Consider the following 22,486-nt stretch of genomic DNA (forward strand, 5'->3'; position numbering starts at 1 on the left):
GATAAAGAAACTACCAGTTACTCCTGTTTCTGTAAGACTCATGTTTAGTTGATCAGTACAGGATGAACTAAAAGTAGCAATTTCAAAATTAAAAGCATCACAATTAAAAAGAAAATGTTAAAAATGAAGAAAACACCCCACCTAAAAGCAATAAATGTGGTGCATCTGTAAATATTGAGACTCAAAACGTGAACTAGTTCTTCCAAAATTAGCTCTTTTCTGAAGAGCTCATTTCTTTTGAAGTTTTTTTCCCCCTACATATGGCAGCAGTCTTCCAATTTATTTTTGAGTGAAGAGCGTCTGGTTTTTGATTGAAGCAACATCTCTGCTTTGGCACCTGAGACCCAACAGCAGAGTGTGCAATTACCTCCTCTAAGGCTGGGGAGACATTATATGACATTTAGGCTGATTATATCCAAGATGAAACACACCCGTTGGAGCTTTGTGAGCAGACACAGAGAATCATAGGAGCTGTGTGAAAGTTAAGGTCTTCAACTCTTGCTCTTACTCTTCAAGCCAACCAATACAGTTACTTGTGATTTAGTGGTATAAGAACAAAAACTGATCTTTTCCAACCTATGCAAATTGTAAGCTCAATCTCTTGTTCTTAGTTTAAAGGAGCGACACCTATTGTGGTCTTCTGCTGCTGAAGTACATCTGATCATCTGCATACCTTGGTTTTAATGACTGGTTATTTGAGTTATGCCCCAATATATACTAAAGAGGTTTAAGCTCTTTAAGGGTGCGTTCATTACAAAGATACGTTCTTAAACAAAAGGTCTGTTTTGTCACAGTATTTTCTGTAATTAAATTTCTACAATTGAGTAATGTGTATGTGTATATGTATGTTATGTAAAAACACAACTATCTACAATAAATTGTTGAAAGGACAAAGTTCCTTTTGAGGTGTCAATACTTTCTTTTTGTCTTTTTATACTAAACTCTCAGGTGAACATAAATGTTTGCATTACAGTGGTCCCTCGTTTATCGCTGTAGTTACGTTCTAAAAATATCCCACGATTGGTGAAATCTGCCAAGTAGCCAACTTTATTTTTTACTATTATTATAGATGTTTCAAGGCTGTAACAAGCATGCAAAATTGAGCAACAAAAATCTGTGAAGCAGTCAGGCAGTGAAAGGTTGATTTGATTTATTGATTAGCATTCAAATATCTCAGTCAATACAGAATAAAGATTACCACAAAGCAAGAAAGCACAAGACAAGGCTAATCAAAAGGTATTGGCTGAAGCATATGCTTATTACGCCAACCCTTTGGTGAAGCGAGGGACCACTGTAAATCAGTCATGTAGCTGTTTTTTCCCCCAGTTATTTAGTCATGTAATTTAGGTACTGTGAGCTGGAAGTTGTGGATGGGTGATTGTGTAAACTGCCTTGAAGCAGGTATCTTATCAAACAAAAATATGGGGATTTTATTTCCTGTCTGATGGAACTACATAATCTGTGATCAGTTTTCCAGTGGACAACCGTCTTCCTTTTCTCTTCCAAAATCAATTACTGCTAACGCTAGCAATGTAGCCATAGCCTTTTCCATCTTGCATTCACTCTTCTAGCTTCTAGGCTACGTTCACACTGCAGGTCTTAATGCTCAATTCCGATTTTTTGATCAAATCCAATTTTTTTGTGTGCTCATTCACACTACAAATAAAATGTGACAGCAAACACGCTCAAGTGTGAACCCTCAAAGCGGCCCACATGCGCAAAAATTTTGCTTTAAGTTATAAAGTTTTTGTTATTTTCATATGGCCTAATAATTATCCTTATTGCTGTCAGAATCTGCAGATTATACAGTACAAATAAAATGTTCACGTTTTCTCCAACGTTGTCTTCCCAACAGTTTCCCTAACATCTACACTGGATGGCCAGGAAGCGTTCGCAATGTCTTCTCGGGCGCTTCTCCGACGCTGATAATTGGCGTCTGTCTTGTGTCAGTGACGTAAAAGGCAGATTTAATGCAACATGACCATTCAAACAGCAGTCGCTTTCTAAAACATCAGATATGTATCGGATTCAGTACCACATACGAAAGTGACCTGGGTCGGATTTGAAAATATCGGATTTGTGTTGTTCACACTGTCATACCATGATCGAATATGGGTCGCATAGGGTCCAAAAAGTCGGATTTGATGTGCTTTCGCCTGCAGTGTGAACGTAGCCTTTGTCTCTTGTGCTGTAGTCAGTTGGATTCCAACTACACTGACTGGGACTGCGTCTGGCAAACCAGCAGCATGTGGAGAACCTGTTCATTTATGAACAAGGACTACTGTTGGCAGCTGCAGTCTAAGACAGTGACATTGGATTTAATCATAAAGATGACACTCGAGCAGCAAACAGAATCTGACTCTGTGGGGAAAACAAAGTTTGGCTCCTATAGCTGTTTGGCCATTATTATTAATCACTACAAATGTACTTTATGCAGCCAAGAGTTTTAAATTGATTAAAGCAATTCTTTACACCAGAAAAGCTATTTGTCTTTGAAGACATTCCAGGAGTTAGATGTTAATGTATATAATCTAACACAAATAAATGGTGCTTTACAAGAACATCATCTTTATTATAAATAAGCACACAGAAACATGTTTTTTTTAAAGAAGGGTTTTTGTAAAGGCAGAGGAAGTATTTGCATATTATATATTAAGCAGTAATATTTAGAACACACACCCACACATATATCAGTACAAGATTATTGTATTGATGTGTGTGTCCCAAATCCGACTTCTTATCAGCTGTGTGTGTCGCTTCACCACCTTAGAATGAAAATAAATGAAAAAGTCAAACAGCGCAGGTGCAATCTTGTGTGTGTTCTGTTCTCGTTCTTCAGAATCGAACATAATAGCCCTCTGCCACCTGTGCTTGTTGCAAATCATCCCTTTTACACCATGTCTCCAAATAATAAGTGACCGATGTCTGGTGCTGAAAGTAGCTAAACAGGATCCTTTGCTCCATGCATGAGTTTATCGATCGCGCGTCCTTGAGAAAACACTTTAATTTTGCGCCAGGTGGTGCAGGCATGTAATGTGCTCTTTAATAATCTTTAGGGTGATGCTGATTACACAGGGAGAATGAGTTTATAGTCTGACAAACCTCCGCAGACCAGCGCTGACATCACGTCTGTCTCCATGGCAATGTGGAAGAAATGTAGGCTGTTGGTATCTGGAAGCAACGCGAGTGAGGAGAGGAAGGGAGGCAGAGATAGAGGGAGACAGACAGAGAAAGAGAGTGTCGGAAATCCTCTAGGAGAGGCGTGAAGGAACATAGTGTCAGGAAGCTACCCGCTCTGAATACTAATATAGGAGGCTATAGATGGACAGGCGAGCACGTGCACACCCAAACTCACACACACACACCAGTCAGTGACACGGTCTCTCTCAGTTTTGTCAACAGTCAGACAGTATCAAGTGAAAAATGGCCTTTGAGCACAAATGTCACCAAAGCCAACAGTGATATTAAAGCCTATTGGACTAAAGCTTCGGGCTGCTCTCTCCACAGAGAGCCGACAGCCAGCGAAGAAAGACAAAAGAAAATGGAAAAACAGATAAATATGAAAACCTGTTCTCTTATAAAGTATTTCTTTCTGTCAGTTTCACACCTTGAAATAAAAAGACCTCTGAAAGGCTGTGACTATTTTGTTAGAGCCACGTAACTCTTCAAAGCCTTTTAAGTGTCCTAAATTTCACCACCCACTAGGTAAAATCAATCATTAAGAAAATGTTTTCACATTGGAAAGTACGTTTTTGTGCCAGTGTGGCCGTAGCCTTTGCAGAGCCGTGTTTTGTCTTTCATAAATGCAGCAAGAAAATCTTGTCAATTCATCTCTGTGGAAAAGTTCAAGCTCATTCAATATAAGAGCCTCTTGTTTGAGTTTAGTCTAATAGTTTTGGAAACAATAACCCTGGCCCTGAGAAGTCCTCGTGATTCATGCTCTGTACTGCATGCAGGTTGGAGGTGAGTACATAAAGGACATGAAATGCTGCAGATAGGCAGAAGTGTCCTGGAAAGCAGCAGCTGCTCTTATCTGCTTCCAGCATGCAGACACTTCAGAGTAAGGAACACGGGGTGATATGATTCTGATGTGATGCTATATTTTTAGTAACTGACAATATATTAATATCTCTAAGAGACAGATTTGTGTTATTGACGCAGCACAACCTTTATGTATGCTAAAAATATCAAAATCAAATGCATAACAATATAAATCTGTCACTCATATTGGTTTCTTTCTCTTTTATTAATGTCAGCGACACCAGCCTTCTAAGTTTTATTAAATAATATTCACAATATTGATCCAGCTCTGAAATACAGGCTGTCTGACTCTGACATGTAGGAGGAAGTCCACAACATGTAACCTAGGGATGCACTGATCCAACACTTAGTCTTCGTTATCGAGGTCAGTCCATGTTGGCCATTTAAATTTATCTTGTCCAATTGTTACAACATCTGACATCAACAGCGTTGCACAAGTTGCAAGAAGGGCTAACAAATCCCTCTCGTGGTATTTTATATTAGCTCCATGGAGAAGTTTGCTTATTGGAGAAGTTTGCAGCTCGTTTTTCACGATGAATAGCTGATGAACTGTGAAATTTTGCTAATGTTAGCTTTAATTTACCTGTCTCTCTCCTCTTCTCCAGACACATGGACCATGTACAAAAAATTGAGCACAGTAAACCATAAAACAGTTGCAGAAGACTTCGGCACGATCAAACTTTTGCAGCCGAAATTGTTCCTTTGAAACAACCCAAGGACCAGGTCTGCAAGTGCTTGCAGTCAGCTGCGATCTTCAAACCAATCAACAAAATGGAGATAAAAAGCCGACAGACACAGTCTGCCATCGGTCTACTTTGGTTATTGAATTAATCGAGTTAAATGGGGTTGTTTTTTGGGTTCAAACAATGCACTGCGGATGAGTTAAACTGATTAAGCTACACCGACCCACATCAGACTGTAATAGTTTGTAGAGAGGTTGTCTCACACCAGGCAATCTCTGCAATTGCCTTTCAATCAAAACAGGATTTTCCCCTGCTGGCCATTAGAAAAAATGCTGACTTTCACTTTGGCTATACTCCTCAAACCTGGAATTTCAGTACCAATTCAGTAGCATTGCACTTCTAATTTGAGGTCATTGCAGTTCTGATTTAGGGTTTTTGAAAACTTTCTATTTCCTGAAATTTATATAATGCCTTTGGTTTGAATAATTAGGAGACTATATGTAAAGCAAGAAAGAGAGAGAAAGTACGTTTAGCGCTGTAGTTATGTCAGCAATTAAGTAACAGTCACCTTTCTGAATTTATACAAAATAAGAGACAATTTTCAAAACTGCTTTGCTGAATTGGTATTCTCCTCCTATAGTGTAGCACCTATACCTCAGTACCTTGACAGGCAGACCTGCCATAGCTGGCAGGTTGTCAAGCCTTGGAGTTCTTTAAAAGATCGAGTGTAGGGCTGTTGTTAGAGAGACCTTCGTTTTTTTCCGAAAACCAAAGACTCAACTCAAAACTGGCAAAAATTAATTAAACAGTACACTTTCAAAGGCAATCTGTTAGGTCAGAGCTTATAGTAACCAATGCATAACGTGCTATTTTCTCCTGTGTAGAAGCTGGTAGAGTTTAGCAGTTCTCTGCTGCCTAAATCTTGACTCCTTCATGCTTGTCCAAGTATGCAAGCTCAGTGTCCAAACAGGTTTACATTAGACTCAAATCACAGTCTGACACTTTGGCAGGTGTAGTAACACTCACTGACTGATCAGGGCTTAGTAACTGTTCAATTATGCATAAGCTTATAAAACAACAACAAAAGGTCATTTGTTGCAGAGTAGGCTGAATTAAAATGTTGTTTTACTTCATGAAAGTAAGAAAAAGACATCAGTGGATCTCTATGTAGGTATTCAATTCTGATTAATCAACTGCAGGAAAACCACAATAATTACAGAGGGGACGTACAGAAGTGCTGAGATTCTTCTGCTGACTTTCCCTCTGGGTCTTTTCTAGGATGCTAAATGGATTTGGATTTGTTTTGGCAGCTGTTTATAAAATACAAACTTATGACAGATCGTTAGCCCAAGTAGAATTATGTTTGGACCTTGGATTCAACAGATACGTGAACACAACAACAGCCGTGATGCAGTCTGTGCAGCAAATAAAACAAATTAATAACCAAGAAATCTATTCAGGGTTGGCTTAAGCCTCTGTAGGAGTCGTGAGGAATCCCGAATAATTTTGTCTTCTCGTGTGTTTCTCAACAGCTTTGACCTATTTGCTTGGTAAAGTCACCCCTCTAAATATAGACATTGGTGGGATTGAGAAAGACAGGGGGGCGAGAAGAGAAGGAGGCAGAATTATCAAAGTACTTTATGGTTGAGCTCAGTGTGAATTAAATCTGTTTTCTCCCCGCAAAAAGAGAGGTGGGGAATAAGGAGACAAGGAGAACACGACAAAGGAATAAAGGCGCACAGCTTAATTAGCAAAGACACAGATCAAGCCGGGGAAGCAAAGCAAACAGAAAACGGTGGTCTGCGTGGTGTCACGTACTGTTTGACTGCAGCAAATTCCCCTTGCTTCTCTACTTTTTTTTCTTTTTAAACAGGTCTTTCTTCTGTTTTTTGCCTGAAAATACCAGCAGGCTGCTAACAAAATCAGAGGCACAGAACATTATGTTTCCATTTCTGATAGACAGCGTTGAATCCAGCAGATGGAGGCTGTATTGTACCTGTTTACCACACCAAACACTTCTGTTCAGTGCTTGGTTCATCAAAGTGTCCTCTGCAGGCTTGTTCACTTCGGGAAGCACTGAGCTATTGATTCTGCTGCTTTGTTAGCCTTTCTCTATAAAATAACACCTTCTTCTCTATAGAGTTGTTTGCACTTTAGGCAGCTTTATGCTTTTTTTTTTTCTCTGTGTGGGTGCACACATGGTATATGCATTTATCTAGATCACAGTTGAAGCAAGCTTGTGCAGATGTCTGCTTTTAGACTTCTTGTAAGACGTGCCTCTTCTATCAATGTTGCTTCCTTCCAGACACAATGCTTGTCCACCTAATCCAGTCCCACTGCTCTAATTGGCTAACTGCAGCCATTTTCTCTGCTCTGGGGAGCGTGGAGATTAGGGGGAGTGTGTACTCGTTGCTGCCCGGCGCCTAAATGAGTCATGCTGTGGGTACAATGTCTCTCCGAGGGATAGATGGAGCACGCCCACACATACACACAGAGTAACGACTCGCCACAAGATTACTGAGCTAGGTTCGCCAAAACTCAAAATACACGTATAGATTATGATGTGTTATGTCTTTAACACTAAACCAGTAATAATTTGCACGTTTTACTGAATGTAAATATCAATAATGAATGTTGCCTGGGGCTAAACACTCAAGTTATGTTGTTCACAATACTCACAGTTCATGAATGCTACATGAAACACTACTATTGCACAGCTCTGTTGTTGGCTCAAGATGCAGCATTAAAGACCAACGAACACGCCACTGCTCCAGCTTCATCTGCAATGTTTAAAACCAGTTATTTTTAGGTTTGGTTTCATTTATCAGAAGACACTGATTAATTAAAAAAACTAAAGAAAGTACTGTAGTTACAATTAGTGAAGCACAGATGTGATGTACCAGTGCCTATGCCAGTGTTATTGAACAAATTGGATACTGGCCAGATGTCTTTGATCCACATGGAAAACTGTCTCATGGTGCAAAAACCTGAAACTAATATTCATCCATGCTTCTTAGCAGGTAGGAAAGTAATGACAGTAGCTCAATTCAAGCACCACACAATTCATCAGAAACAATTCTGACAATCAATTCATGTTAATCAACTTATTCATCGAGGGAAAGCGTCAAACACTAGCTGGTTTCAGCCTTTCAGCTGTTATGATTCAATGCTTTCTTTGCTTTCTTACTGGTACTCAGACTAAAAGTTTTCTGAATTGAATTTTCTTTGACAGGTACCCTCAACCTAAAGATTGCTGCAGGCTAAGCACACGCCTTCATACTGGCAGCACTCTCCAGAAGGACAACACAACTCACAAAGAGCTCATGGAGCATGATAAAGAGCTGACTTGGTCTCCAGATTCCCTTTGTTTATGATCCAGTCAAGCAAGTCTAATTCACAAAGGCCATACCACAGCCAACAGGACCCAAAGGATCATGATGCCACACATCAGATTACAGATGGACACGGGACAGGTGCAATGGCCATGTCCATGAGAAAGTGGATCAAAATACTAATAATCAAATCAATTACAACTAAATGCCTCCAATCTTCGTTTTACCAACGCATGCACAGTTTTCTGCCGTAACAGTCATTAAAAACCTTTTTAGACCTCTTTGTAATTTAAACACGCAACATTGTAAAATCAATAAAGGAATTAATAAAGAAACAGACCTATGATCTTATTAATGTCCATCTTTACATGCGTTTGTTAGTTATTAAGTCACTTTGTGACTTAATAACTAAAGCCTTCCTTATTTAAACTGAAGAATAAATTATTCTATAGGTATATTATCCTCACTAATGATCCAAATCAGCGCAGCAAATACTAAAAAGGGAGAGAAACAGCGGCTCTATTGAACAGGTTCTCTGTGTCCATCGATACTGTGAGTTTACTTTTAAGGGGGAAAGTGGAATAAATGCACATCTGGTTATCATGCCAAAGTCTCAAAATGAAAAAGCCGCTCAGTTGTTACAAATTCAGATTTTCAATGCTGATACTACGCGTATTTGTTGAGGGATAGGTGCACATACTGTATACAGCTTTGTTCACAAACACAACAGCATTCAGACACGCACACCGAGATACCATTCAAATGTAATCTACTTAGCCTTTGTGCTGCTTTTATCATTCATAAATATTGGAGTAGGCAGTGCTTTAGATGTTAGCTGAGAGTCACATGATTGTTGGGGCAGCTGCTGTGGCTTTGCAGGAGAACAGGGTTTATATAGAGATTTGATGTTCAACAGCATATACGCTATAAATGAAGCACAGACTTAACCAAAGAGTTCTCCAAAGCTCCCATAACTGCACCCAGACGCCCCAAGACGCCACTAGAGGTCTCTCAGAGTGAGCGAGGCAAAGCACCATCGAGAGTTCATTTCTCTCAAGCAGACCCCGGGGAGAGGGAGTGGATAGAGGAGATGTGAGGACAGGGCCACTTTCTGCTGTCCTTGTTTCCCTGACAGAGAGCTTTGCTTCCAAACGTGAGCTGAGCATCTAATGCCCATCAGACCAAAAGACTTCCTTGAAGATTTCTGAAGCACTCGGAGGTGTCGCTAAGTCAAACGGCTCAATGAAGACAGCCATAAGGTGCCAGTGATCGTTTAAGCTTTTTTCGAATTCAGAGGAAAAGACTTCATGGGTGCACAATCGCTGAAAATGTTTATTTCATTCACAACGGATCTCTTCTCAATTAGGAAAGCCTGTATTGTTGAGTAGTGGTGGAACTGTGAGAGAAATTGAATTTATCCGCTCTACTTTGAGGAGGAAAGGTTCTATTTGCATGTGTAAGTACTATCTACCAGGAGAGGTACTAGCTATAATCCCATTAATCAGCATAATTGGCTCATAATTGGCTCTCATCACGTCCCTACAGATGCCATCAGTCAAGCCTCAACATTACTGCCAGACATCTCAAGCACTGGCTCCCTCTCCCTGCAGAGATGATACAGGTTTGGTCTTTGCTGTTACACTGGAGAAGCAGTGTGTGCAGACAACAAATAATGATCTTCAAGCCTCACTAAAAGTCACTCTTTTATCCAGTAAACAGCCATGTGTAAACAATGCAAAAAAGCAAAAGCAGGCATCTACCTTCATATCCCCAAAAAATGAGATGCGGACTGGCAGCAGTGACAGAAATCAATCACTTTGCAGTATGAGCAGAGCCGATCACCTGTGCACATGTTCCGGCACATGTGAGCAGGTGGGTGTGTGACAAAAGACTAATCAAACCAGACGTGAACATCTCACTCCTGTGACAGATGTGTGATGGCTCGGGGAAAAGAGCTTTCTGTTTCTGAGAACTAACGCAGCTGCTGAGGCAGAAATGCTGGCCACTTAAGAAAAGACACAGGATTTACAGTTTCACAACAAAACATCAGAATGCAGTTGTTTTGGAATTATAAAAAAAAAAGATTTTAAATCTGTTTTCAACATTTGTGGAATTGGAAAAGTTATAAATAAATAAACTACGTTTCATATCTGGAGTTAGGCTTTTTTTGTTCAGGGAAGATGAACCACAGTATTTTTTTATGTCTGATGTTCCTGAAGTCTTTAAAGTCAAGTAAACTTAAAAAAAAAAGGAAACCGACTACTGTGGCAAAAGCAATTAAACAAACCTAACTTTGTAAAGGTTGGTGAAATTCTAATTAAAAGTAAGCAGCACTTTTTGTGCGCTCCACACACATTTTGTTAAATTCAATCAAGCTGTTACATCTCTAAAACAACGAGCAATATTAACCCAATTCTGGCAAAAAAAACCCCACTGGCTGAAATAAAATTTAAAGTTATTAAATACAAGTAAGTCAGATCTTTAAAAAAAATAAATACACAAATCTCTGTTTGTTAACTTGTAATCAGTTGAGAAACCATGAAGGTTCTTATCTATATCAGATATTATAACATTATCACGTTGCCTAGCAACCACTTACCAATGCGTTAAAATGTAACATTTATGCACCTTTGATGCCTTATAAAGGCACTGTATCATTTTGATTTCAACACTGATAACATCTCATTTACATGCACAAAATATTCATCATGCTTGACATATTATCATTAAATTGTCTACAAACCACCATTCATTAACTATCTACTTCATAGCAAGTTCTGTGGATCTAAATTAAAGTTATTAGTTATCTGTAATTTACATCCACAAAACTTTCATTTTGCATCTAATCTGACATCATCATGTTCTCTAGCAACGACCTACCAGTGGGTTAAAAATGAACATCTGTAGCGTTTATGCTTAGAAAAGTATCATATAATTTTTATTTTATGTCAGCAACATCTGATTTGGAACCACAAAACATTATGCATATTTTATGATGTCATCATGATGCCTAGCAACCTCCTAACAACAGCCTAAAATCACTGGCATGTGCTAGTGAACTTAACATAAGGGGGCCAGGACGTGAGCTCTACTAATTTGACAAGGCTTTGTTTTTTCACTTAAAATTGAACGAACTCAGAAAATGTGATTACAAAAACCCCTGTTTACTATTTTATGTTGGACAACAGGCACAGTAGCTAACATTCAAACAACTGGTGATTAGCTATATGTTTATGTGTGTGCACTTTAGGGTTGCAGCAAGCGTCACTGGCATACATTTTAAGATAGCTTGTTGGCCTGGTAAATATGTCAGAAGTGCAACATTTTGGTGTTATTTGGCAATTGTCCTTTAGAAGATGATTTTTTTCTCAGTGGAGTTCTCAAGGAGGCAATGCATCAGTGTGGGATATCAGAGGGTGATATAGTCGTCCAGTTATCTTACACTTAAACAATATTAACATCTATTCACATATTGGGATGTGTATGTGTTTGTAGCAATTCCCACAGCCCATATACTGCATGGCTGGAGAGACGCTGCTTTAAGTAAGATTTAATAACCCAGAACATCGACACGGGAGAAAAATCGCTAACAAATATAGCGACATAGCGATAACATTTTTAATGCTAAACCCTAACCCTGTTCCTGTCCACAAAAATATACACTGAACAGAAAACTTGGTTTAATTAAAATGCCAAGTTAAGCTGAATACATAAGTAGCTTAATACATGAAAGGTCAATTAAATATGTATCTGACAATACAGAAGACAAAGCTGTTTGCCAGGCAAAGTGCTGAAACTGCTGGCCCTGTACTCCAACCTCTTGGGTGTGGATGCGTCTAATGCACATTTTTGTGATTGTCTGTGAGTAAATGCATTGTATGTTTGTCTGGGGAGGCGCACTGCTCGTGTCAAACAAAAGAAAACGCACTTGCTCTTTGTTGATCAGTGTAGCAATCTAACCTTGAGCAACCAAAGCATCTTGCTGCGCACTGAAGCGCACTGCAAAACAAAGCAAACACAACTGAGAAACAGAGAGAGGTGGAGTAAGTAACGGAGGGAGGTAAAGGAGAAGTGAGCCAAAAAAAAGGCCATGCATATTTTTGTTTTTCCTTCACTGAACTGATCGGCAGAAAAGAAACGAAAAGCCTGTGGTGACAGAGCGCAGTTTATCTGAACAACCAGGTAAAAAGATTCTCTGGAGTGAGAAGGAATCAAGTAAGTGCTGCCTTGCATTTTGCCGAATTGGATGAGAATATGAAAATTCAACAGCTGACTGTTTCTTCTCTTTAATATTGTACAATAAAACGATTCTGGGGCATGGCAGGATTCCAGTGAAACAGTGTGAGGGAGAGAAAAAAAACCAAGATAAACAAAAGAGAGATAATTTGTCTTACCCTGGAAGATAAATTGATCCCCCAGCTTTTGATGCTCATTTAGTATTCAGTGTTCAACTCACCAGTAGCACACTGAGCTCTTGATCGGATTTGCTGGCGTACCGGGGATAACTGGTTAAAAAGTATTTTCCAAGAATCAGTTTTGCACAATAAATTTGATGAACTTTTATTAGTATGAAAATACAATTTCTGACAGAAATGAAATACTATTTAAACTGAAATTAACCCCACATCTTTACTGAGGAGTACAAAGGAAGCTGTAAGCTTTTGAGAAATAGTGATTTTATTTATATTGCAATATTTATATCAGTATTCATTGATGTGAAAAAATATATATTGTAATCAGATTATTTTCCATATCATTGAGCTCCATATACTAATACTGTGTATATGTTTTTAAAAATGAAGCAGCTTTTACTTTGAAGGCCAATAGTGTTTGATTCTGGTTTGGCACTAGTTAGCAAATATTCACAATCAGGTTCTTTCAGGCAAACTACAAGTGAGTGTAACAACCTGCTATAAACCAAAGCAAGATCAAAGAGGTGTTTGGTGCAGTATCCTATTCCATCCAGTGACAGCAAGCAACCACTCCCCAGTCAGTCGGGGAATCCACATCTTTCCCTAGTGACAGAAGGTTGCCAGGGGGCGTCATTGACCAGTCCCGGGGGCCTTACCTCCATCAAGGCTGATAATCCCCTCGACATGAAGCACAAACTAAATCCTTGGATCAGAAAAATATCAGAAATCGATTGTGAAAAATTCTTGAAAACATATCACATCATATCTCGGTTTGCATATGTGATGGCAAAGAATCCTGCCAAAAATTCCTGAATCCAGATCTGATGCCAGGCCAAGTCCCACTTCTAGTAAAATGTTCACGCAAATACATCCAGAACATTTTCCTGCTAAAAGGCATGAAAACAAACAGAGGCAAACCGAAACAATCACATAACCATCCTGGCGGAGATAATTAGCAGAAATTGGAAAACTCCTCCAGAGAATCAGTTGCCTTGACAAGAATGAGATGCTAGACAAAATGACAAAATTGAACAGTACTCTCTATTGCCCTGGCCTTGTTTGGAAGCGGAGAGCAGGTTGAAGAAATGGTTCTGATTGTAAATACTCTCTGTTGGAGGACAGCCTTCATACATCTTGACAATTTGTGTATTCATGTTTGTTCTCCTTGATATCAAGAAGCAACAAATATTATTGTTTGACAGCTGTGGTATGTTCCTAGCTGACTTCAGATCAGCCTCAGAAATATTATGGCAACACTTAGAACAAGGTAAGACTAAAAACAGGACATAAAGCTCTATCAATATCCCCAAGTGTCTCAAACAGATTCAACTAAAATCCCCAACACCTTATTTCTATTAACAGCTCTGTCTTAAAGACAACTTAAAACATCTGAATTCAAATCCCGCCTGACACTTTCCCTCTGAAATGGATCAGAAGTGATAATATTAAGCCCATCTGTTCAGATAAGGACATCTACAAAATCCCTCGAGTTATGTGTCACTCTAATAAATAAATGAAAACGGGACTCAAACAAACAAACATACTGTAAAAAGGTCTGAACGCTAATCCTACCCTTGGAGACTCTGCACTGTGCCAAAAAAAAGTCAAAAGGATTCCCTTTTGCTGGTAGCATTGTGGTTGGTCAATCTGCTGTACCTGAATTAGCTCTTCAACCTGTGGGAGAGCTACTGCATGCTGTAATCTTGTTTGAAGATAAGATGAAACTTTAATCACCCCTGTAGGGGAAGTGGGCCATTGCAGCAGCAAAAAAAAAAAGGGATGTACTAGATAATAAGACAAATAAAAAGGCCTGAGATAACATAAGAAAAAAATAATCAAAGGGAATGAAAATGTTTATTATCTCTTTTATTATCTGACTGTATGTTATTGACCCAAATTTGGGACCAGCGTGCCGTTTTTTCCTGTGTCGGGATGTGTTTGTACACACCGAGCGGGTTGCTTGACCGAGACGTTTGCTGCATTGCACCATGCACTTTGGAACAAAATGAAACCTGCAAATGTTCACAGTCTGTGGCTTTCTCATAAAACGTCATGAAAGTTCTACCTGCGTCAGCTGTGACCTGAGCTTCAACATCAATAGGCTGCAGCATGTTTCAATCTGTCCAACTGAATGCCTGCTGTAATGCTGCTATTAGGGATGATTTGAGTGCATACACTTTCCGGCGTAATATCATACCATCCAAATTGAATACTTGTAGTGTCAAGCTTATATGCATGGATCGTACCAAATAATGATACAGACAATCTGACATTCTGATAGCTTTCCCTCATTCAGCAGGTCACAATATGAGATAGCGTAGCAGCCTCTGCACATTCAATTCCCCATCCCACTGAGGTGGCAAAGATGGAATATTTCATTAGGATCTGGGCTAAACAGAATCACCGCTCTGATATATCTGTGGGAGCAGGCAGGCTAAGCAGACTAAGCATTTGTCTTGCTATTACCTAAAGCCACAGAGAGCAGTGGAAATTATTACTTGACTATCACATACATGATGGTCAAAATCCTGCTGATGCTATCTGTAGCTAAAGTCTTTGACAACCCTCTGGGGATCATCAGCCTGGGTAACTGTGCGCCTTACTGTCAACTGCAGTGTCACACTTACTTTACACACTTCATGGAAAAACACATGGGGTGGCGGATGAAGAAAACATTAACTTCAAAAAAGAAGAGAAATAGCTGGTGGACAGAAGGGTTGTTTTTTTTTTTAACATTTGGGACACCAGATACTGGAGAATGATCCCTAATCTTAGCCTCAAACAATGAAACTTGCTCTCATGAGCAAAAAAATATGCACAGAATTTTCCTTCGAATAAAAAACACTATGATCTTTTTTTGTCTGCCTTAGCTTTACCATCCAAAAAAGAGCCAATTACTTACACAGCCCCTGTAATTAACATGAGGGAAAGGAAAGCCTAATGCTGCTACAACTAGAGAATTATGACAGAGAAGCTGTCTCTAATGAGACAGGCCTTGGGGATTTTCTTCTCTCTTCTCTGGCCTTACTGACTCCTCAGGTCTCTACAATGAGTGGTGGCACAATACCATAGCTGTCACTTTGAAGCCTATGATTTTTTTTTTAAAAAAGCAGAAAAACAGGTGGGAGGCAGTAACGCAAATATATAATTTTATGAAGTTAGTTTACATGGAAGCGACTATTTAGAAAGAATGGTTCAGAAAAAAAGGACAAAATGTTTCCACAACAAACTGGTCCATGAATGTCAAACGCTCAACATTTTAATCAGCCAAATTCAATCAGCCAAAACACAGACAGACACACATACTTGAGCACTAATTCCTCTTACACGTGATGAGAGTCCGTTATTGACTAGCGTCAGTTATTAATTGGTAATAGCAGTGGTAAATAATAATAATACAAATGAATAAGAATATTTTCCTTTTGCTTATCCAATTCAGGGTTATGGGGAGGCTGGAGCTCATGCCAAGTGTCACAAGGTGACAGGCAGGGCTACACCCTATGCACCAATGTTTGAGCCAACATTCAGTATCGGCCTTATTGAAATATATCAGCAACATCGTTTTTGAGCCGGATAATTTTAGATAAAACATTTGTAATAAAGACATCTTTCCTTAAGCTATATGTGAAAAAAATAAACGTTAGATAAGCATAAAAAAGATGTAGTACTGATATTAGCCAAGGGTTGCTCTTTCAAACACCAAATTACACATCAATGCTTCCTTCGTTCAACATTGAAACAGAGCTGTATACTCACAGAAGTATATCTACTGTACATACTGATGGAAAATAGAGACTTTCTAATCAAGTTATACTCCCCTTATTAGTACCCTCATAATGACTAAGATAATATGATCAAGATCCTTATATAGCTCTGTAATCAGACTACTACTGTCCCTTTTCATAATAAAATTACCAGAGCAAATATAAATATGGAATAAATATTATTCAGCCTTATGTGTGTGCAGCTCTTTCCAGAAGGGAAGGGTTTGTCTTATGGTTGGTCAAAGAAATGCCCTTTTGGCCACAAAGGCGCTGGCCACGAATATTAAGACTGCGGGTCGGTGTGTCCCCATGCTGCTCTCTAGACCGAATCAGTCTGCAGGCAGCGACCTGAAACACCAGTCAGAGAGGTGGAAGAAAGTTGACAGACATCTCAAACATCACACATGGTCAGTTATTGCTCTTTTGAGTTTTTAAAAGAATGAAGATTTTATGTTCTAGTCTAGAAAGTAGAATATTTTGTAGGCTTGTCTCAGGACCCATCATTCAAGTGACAGCTAAAACTAACCCCAGAACAACTGTCCAATCATAGCTTAGCAACTGTAACCTCTGCTGAGCACAGACAGTTAAATTAGAGTTCCAGTCAGAATCTCTGACAAAGTATTATTTTATAAACAGCAAAACCCTGGAAACAAATGATACAGGTACCAAGTCCCTGAGCTGCCTGAATAAGTCAGCCAACAACCACAATTTACACCAGACAAGAAACACAAAACATCAAAATCTGAAGACCTTTGCGGTTTATTTGCAGTTAATATGTACAAATTAAACCAAGAGCGCCGCGTTTTAACCCAACCCCAGAGTCAGTTTCTCTGCCTGTTCACTCTGTTTCTCTGGTACAAAATCTGGCACCGTAATAGAAACGTTTACGAGCTCCAGCCACAACATTTGAACAAATTCGATACTCCAAATTTGGTTAGAGTAACACTTATTAGCTCTGTAATTTATTTGCACGTTACCTCGGGTATGCCAGTCAAACAAACTGGCAGCTCGCAGCAATAGTAAGGGTGATAAACAGATGTCTGATGAGTGGAGGGTGTGGTGCCTCTGGAGAAGCATCCTCCAGACTATTTGAAGACAGCCACCTAATTAACAGGTAACGGATAAAATGCTATGGGTCAAACTGTGTTTAAATGCTTGAGCTGCCACAATGCCCATGGCAGCTCAACTGCAGCCAAAGTTTCAAAAAGTACTACGCTCATACATATCTGGAACTATTATATATATTGTATGGAGCCATTAAGCTCATAGCTAAGACAACCTTCCTGTTTAAATCAAGCTAGAAATGTTAACAGGAAGGTTGGAAAAGCAGTTTTTAACTAATGGCGGTATCTTAATATGCTAATTCATGTTAGTTTAATTAGTTAGCCACTGATAAAATCTGATAATGACAGTTTTCATTTTAACCAGAAAAAACATGGCTCGCTCATTTTTATGCTGGGAATTAAGGACCCATTGTTCCAGTGATAATAACAGTAATCAGAAGGGTGCAGGGACGCCGTCGTCTCTCCTTGTTATCAACCTGCAAGATTTTCTCATTTATCTCTCAGGTGTAGCACGCACACTGTATTCTAGGTTTGGCACAAAAATGATATCGGAAACACACTTTAAAAAAACCTTTCTGCATTTCACATTTTTATGCATATCAACACCCAAAAACTGTGCACACAATTCTGCTGGTTTTCTAACTTTACTTATCACAGGTACCAGAAGTTACGTTCTACTTCTGATCAATACCATTTTCTCACATATGTTGCATCATTGTTTTTTATAAAGGAACAGAAAACTCCTTTGTTTCAATAGGGTTGGATTCAAAACGATAGCATGAGTTCTGCAGTTCCGTGCGCCTCTATGGCGATAAGGCCAGCTCAATGGTGAACAACAGCTTGAGCTGTGCACCTGTCTGCGCTGTCCTGCCAAAACGGATACAAAGCATTTAGTAGAAAAAGTGCTAGGGGAAGGGCTTGGAAAAATATAGATGGGAGGATTGGTTGTGAGCATGTGGTGGTGAGATGAAAAACACAGCACTGTAAGAAAGAAAGAAAGAAAGAAAGAAATAAAAGGCTTTCTACACTTGCTGGTTCAACGAGTTCTTTCCACATGTGGGTAATAAGGATGGAGGTAATAACTGCAGTCAGTCGACAGGAGAGTCGGGAAAAGTGCCCCAGATATGTGCTGATAAGAGTTCAGTCCCGAGGCACATTTACTGTGATGGTGCATAGTATTGTTCTTTTTAAATATCAGATGATGGTGTGAAATTTTGAAGCTAATGTGGAGAAGATGAAGTAAATCTTTGCAGTGAAACTACTTAATAATACCAACTTTAATCTATTACTGTCTACCTATTCTCTGATTCACAGAGCAAACTGCCACCTAACAATATATGCCCTGTGTTTGATTGACTGTGCTAAATTTGCTACGTTGCGCTAAGGGCTCTGTGTTGACAGCACTCTGTGAATAAGACATACTTAGACTACTCCTTGTGGACACAATTATGCGAGTTGAGGTTTTACTCTCTTACCCAACAGTTTCTATTATCTCCAGTGTCCAACTTAAAGAAGCAGTCATTTTCAATCATAATCCAGGAGCTTCCAGCAGGCTGTCATGGGAGCGATGTGCTGCAGTGGAAATATGCCCCATTAAGATTGTGCCGCCGTTCTGTTAATGCTTTCGCTCCCATTTAAAATAATTCATGCTTTGGAATAAGAAAAATGTGTAAATACTTTTTTGTGAAACCTCCTGAGAAGGATCAAGGTCTTCGTCATTCCCCCAAAGACACCAGATCATTATACCAAAGACAACTGAGGAAGCTCTCATTACAGCATCATGGTGAGGTGACCGCAGGCGGCACACCTGATGGATCTGTCTATCTGACACCGTTTCTTCACTTCCAAGGGTAGGAGACAGCAGGAGCTTGATGATGAGGCGTGGTGATGTTGAGGAGGTTTATGTGATGAAGGCCAATTAGAGAGCAAATCTCACACCTTTTCCCCTTTGCGTCTAAAAGCCGCATCTGCCAGCGAACAGAGAGTGCCGCGTCACGCTTGCCACCCGGCACATCCACATCTGTGTCCTGCCCTGTCAGTCAACCCCCTCCCACACTCCCTCACCCTCAGCCCACAGATGAAAATGCGCACACCTCTCTAACATATGGATTATACACTCAATTTTACACTTTGAAATCCTATTTCCAGCAAGCAGTGTACTTGGTGCTGACCCCGAGTTGCCAGGGTTTTCTGACCTACAGTCTTCGCTTGGAGAAAGTGGGATGAAGTAGAGGGGAGTGGGACAGGAAGGGCACAGGGAGGAAGGGAAAAGAAAGGGGGCTGAGGTTTTAAGAAGAGTTGAGCCTCTGACGCAGATGGGGAGTGGAAACGGTTGCCATGGAAACCCGGCCCTGCCTCCAGTGAGTCAATGAGTAAGTGAGGAGAGGGAGAGCGGAGTAAATGGATGGATGAAAGAAAGTGAGCTTTTGACTAGAGGTATTTGTCTGATCTGCTTAAACTTCTTCACAAAGACTGACAAAATAATATGCAAGCAAGCAAACAAGCTCATGAGCAGCACGTTTTCCTGTTTTTCATGACCAGGATAAAATAAATAAATTAAATAAAATTTAAGAAACACACAAACTGCTCTTCATTCATCTCCACACCAGGCCTCATCTCAGAGCTCCAGAGTAAGCAAGGCCTCTCTGAGCTCCTCATTCAGGCTCACACTTCTACGGTTTATTGGGTTTCTCACAGAGATGCTAAATATTGAATGGCGGGACACTGGGGAGTTGTTAGACGGTTCTTATTATCCTGATTATTGCCGACATCTATCAGACATCAGGCTATTAACCAGAAACGCAGACATGTGACAGGCTGCAAAAAAAAAAAAGCAGGGCCAATCACAGATACCTGTGTGATCTTACAAGTTAAATACTGGACTTGCAAATCTTCTTTGTAATGAAATGCACACACTGACGCACAGCAAAAAATCCAAATCAAAACAAAACAAGACAACAACAGGACTCAGGGAGAAAATAATGAGGGGACGAAGTAAAGATAAAGACGGAGCAGCAGAGCAGCAGGAAAGGAAAGGAAAGCCGGAGAGAAAGTCATATTTCCTGCTATGCTGCAAGACTTCAGAATGATCCAACTGACAACTGTGGATAGGCAGATGGACGTCGAGTATGTCTCTCTCTCTCATTAGTAAACACCATCCATATTGTGCACGGCTGCCCCGGCCATTAACGCAAAGTCAGTGTCCCTGTAGGCGTCAAACTCCCCATTAACTCACAGTATCAATCTCTACTTCCTGCTATTTAAGCATATGTTGTTTGCACATGCATGTAAAGGCCAAAGAAAACAAACACATTCATACATTAATGCAAAGACTCATAAGAGGCAACTTGTGCGCATTAAAAACACATGCGGGAGTATCCAATCACACCGTTCATAAACTTTACGTCTCCATTAGCGGATGTTTGCTGAAACGCTCTTTCTTCAAGAGGCCCACCTCTGCTATCAAATTGCTTGTCGCATTCTTTGCAAGGTAGCCAAGCTGTTAGCAGTGAAGGCAGGGTTCCCAAAAGGATCACAGTGTGGGGTTCTTTAATTGGGCAATAGCTTCTGTAACAAGGAAAAAATTGTCCAGCAGCTGGGATATTAACATAGATTTCGTGCTTACAGGTATACACATGTCCCTTAGTTTGAATTGTGGATAATGCTGCAAATGCTATTTAATGGCAGCTATTGTATTTACGGGTCATTCCCATTTACAACAAACTTTTGGTGTTGCAGCTTAGCGGTAGCGTCTTGTGTTGGTCTCCGGTGACGTCTGCTCAGTGTTTCAAACATTACTGTAACAAACCAGTACACCAAGTCTGTGGTTGGGTTATTTTGCGATCATAGAGCAATGTTGTCACAATGTCACCATTTGCAGCTTACGACATTCTTACCTAACAGGTAATGTGTTTAAATCATGCTGATTTAAAATGTTTAATACAATTTAACACTTCCGTGAGTGCTATAGGCCATCACTGCTTTGAACTGTGCGATAGTCACCACAACAAACTGTAAAAAAGAAGTCCGACCATACGGACGGAGGAAATTACCTACCCATTGCACTTCATGATTATACATTTTTTCCTCATAAAGTCTTTTTTAATACAACATGATGTTTATTTTGCCTATTTATGTTCAAAGTGGTGGGAAATAATACATATAATGAAGGATGGTATGTCTTCTGGCATGGCTACCAGGCCAAGGATAAGTCTCCATTATGTGAGAGTGCAGTATCTTTCGTAGTCAGATCAACCTTGTCATGTCCAGGTTTAAAAAAAATGGTGAGGCAGATATGCTCAGCTTCCATCCATCCATCCATCAATACAATGTCTAGGACACAGGAAACACCTCACTCAAGAGACACCAAAGAGGCATCCTATATGTATGTGTTTAAGTCCCAGCGTGGCATTAGGTATCGCACAAGCATTAAAACCAGAGGAATACAAGTATACCAATCCCTGCCCACCAGTTCTCACTTAAGACAGCAAATGACTGGAACACCTCAAACCATATGAACCCCAGTGGCTCATCCTGTGGCAGGTGGGCCCACAGGAGGTTTCAAAACAGATCATGGTCTATTCCATTATAAGGACCAAATTTTCTATTTCTATAACTAATTCAGTAATAGCCTACTATTAAACACTAATAGTCTGCTCCACTGGCTCCTGACTCTGGGCTGGGACCCTACAAAGCCTAGTAATTTAAAACAAAAAAAGGAAAGTGGAAGATTATTAACATTAATGGAAACAGAACAGATAAATTAAATTATATTACTCAGACTCTATTTTGATCTTTGTCTTTTTTTTTTTCTTGTGGATTATTGGATCATTTCTGGCATTTTAAGCTTTTGTATAGATGGCTTAAACCAACATTTTGTTACAAATAGACACTCTAGATCTTGTTCTAAGAGGACATGTTACTTACATTTCTAAGAAGTTGAAAGGAAGTGACAAACTGAGCATCTCCTCCCTTTTCTACCTCCAGATGGCCTCCTGATCATCAGCTCTATTATTCAGAGACCATCAATGACACCACATAACTAAGTGCTTTATTGTGTCCACTGAGATAAAAAGGAGTGCTTGCAAGTGTTCTTGTATGAAGAAAGTAAAGTAAAAGAGAAAAATCAGCCAGGCAAGGAAAAACAAGAGAAGAACAAATATAATGAGTACATGAAAGACTCAGTGGCGT

General features: G+C 39.7%; 1 protein-coding gene across 9 annotated transcripts in view; it reads right to left on the reverse strand.

The window, feature by feature from the left end:
* magi2a (membrane associated guanylate kinase, WW and PDZ domain containing 2a) overlaps positions 1–22,486 on the reverse strand; it is a 250,826-nt gene that overhangs the window by 145,111 nt on the left and 83,229 nt on the right. The window lies entirely within an intron of this gene.

The sequence above is a fragment of the Neolamprologus brichardi genome, chromosome 17, assembly GCF_056152115.1.
Source record: "Neolamprologus brichardi isolate AB-2024 chromosome 17, ASM5615211v1, whole genome shotgun sequence".
Classification (NCBI taxonomy): domain Eukaryota; kingdom Metazoa; phylum Chordata; class Actinopteri; order Cichliformes; family Cichlidae; genus Neolamprologus; species Neolamprologus brichardi.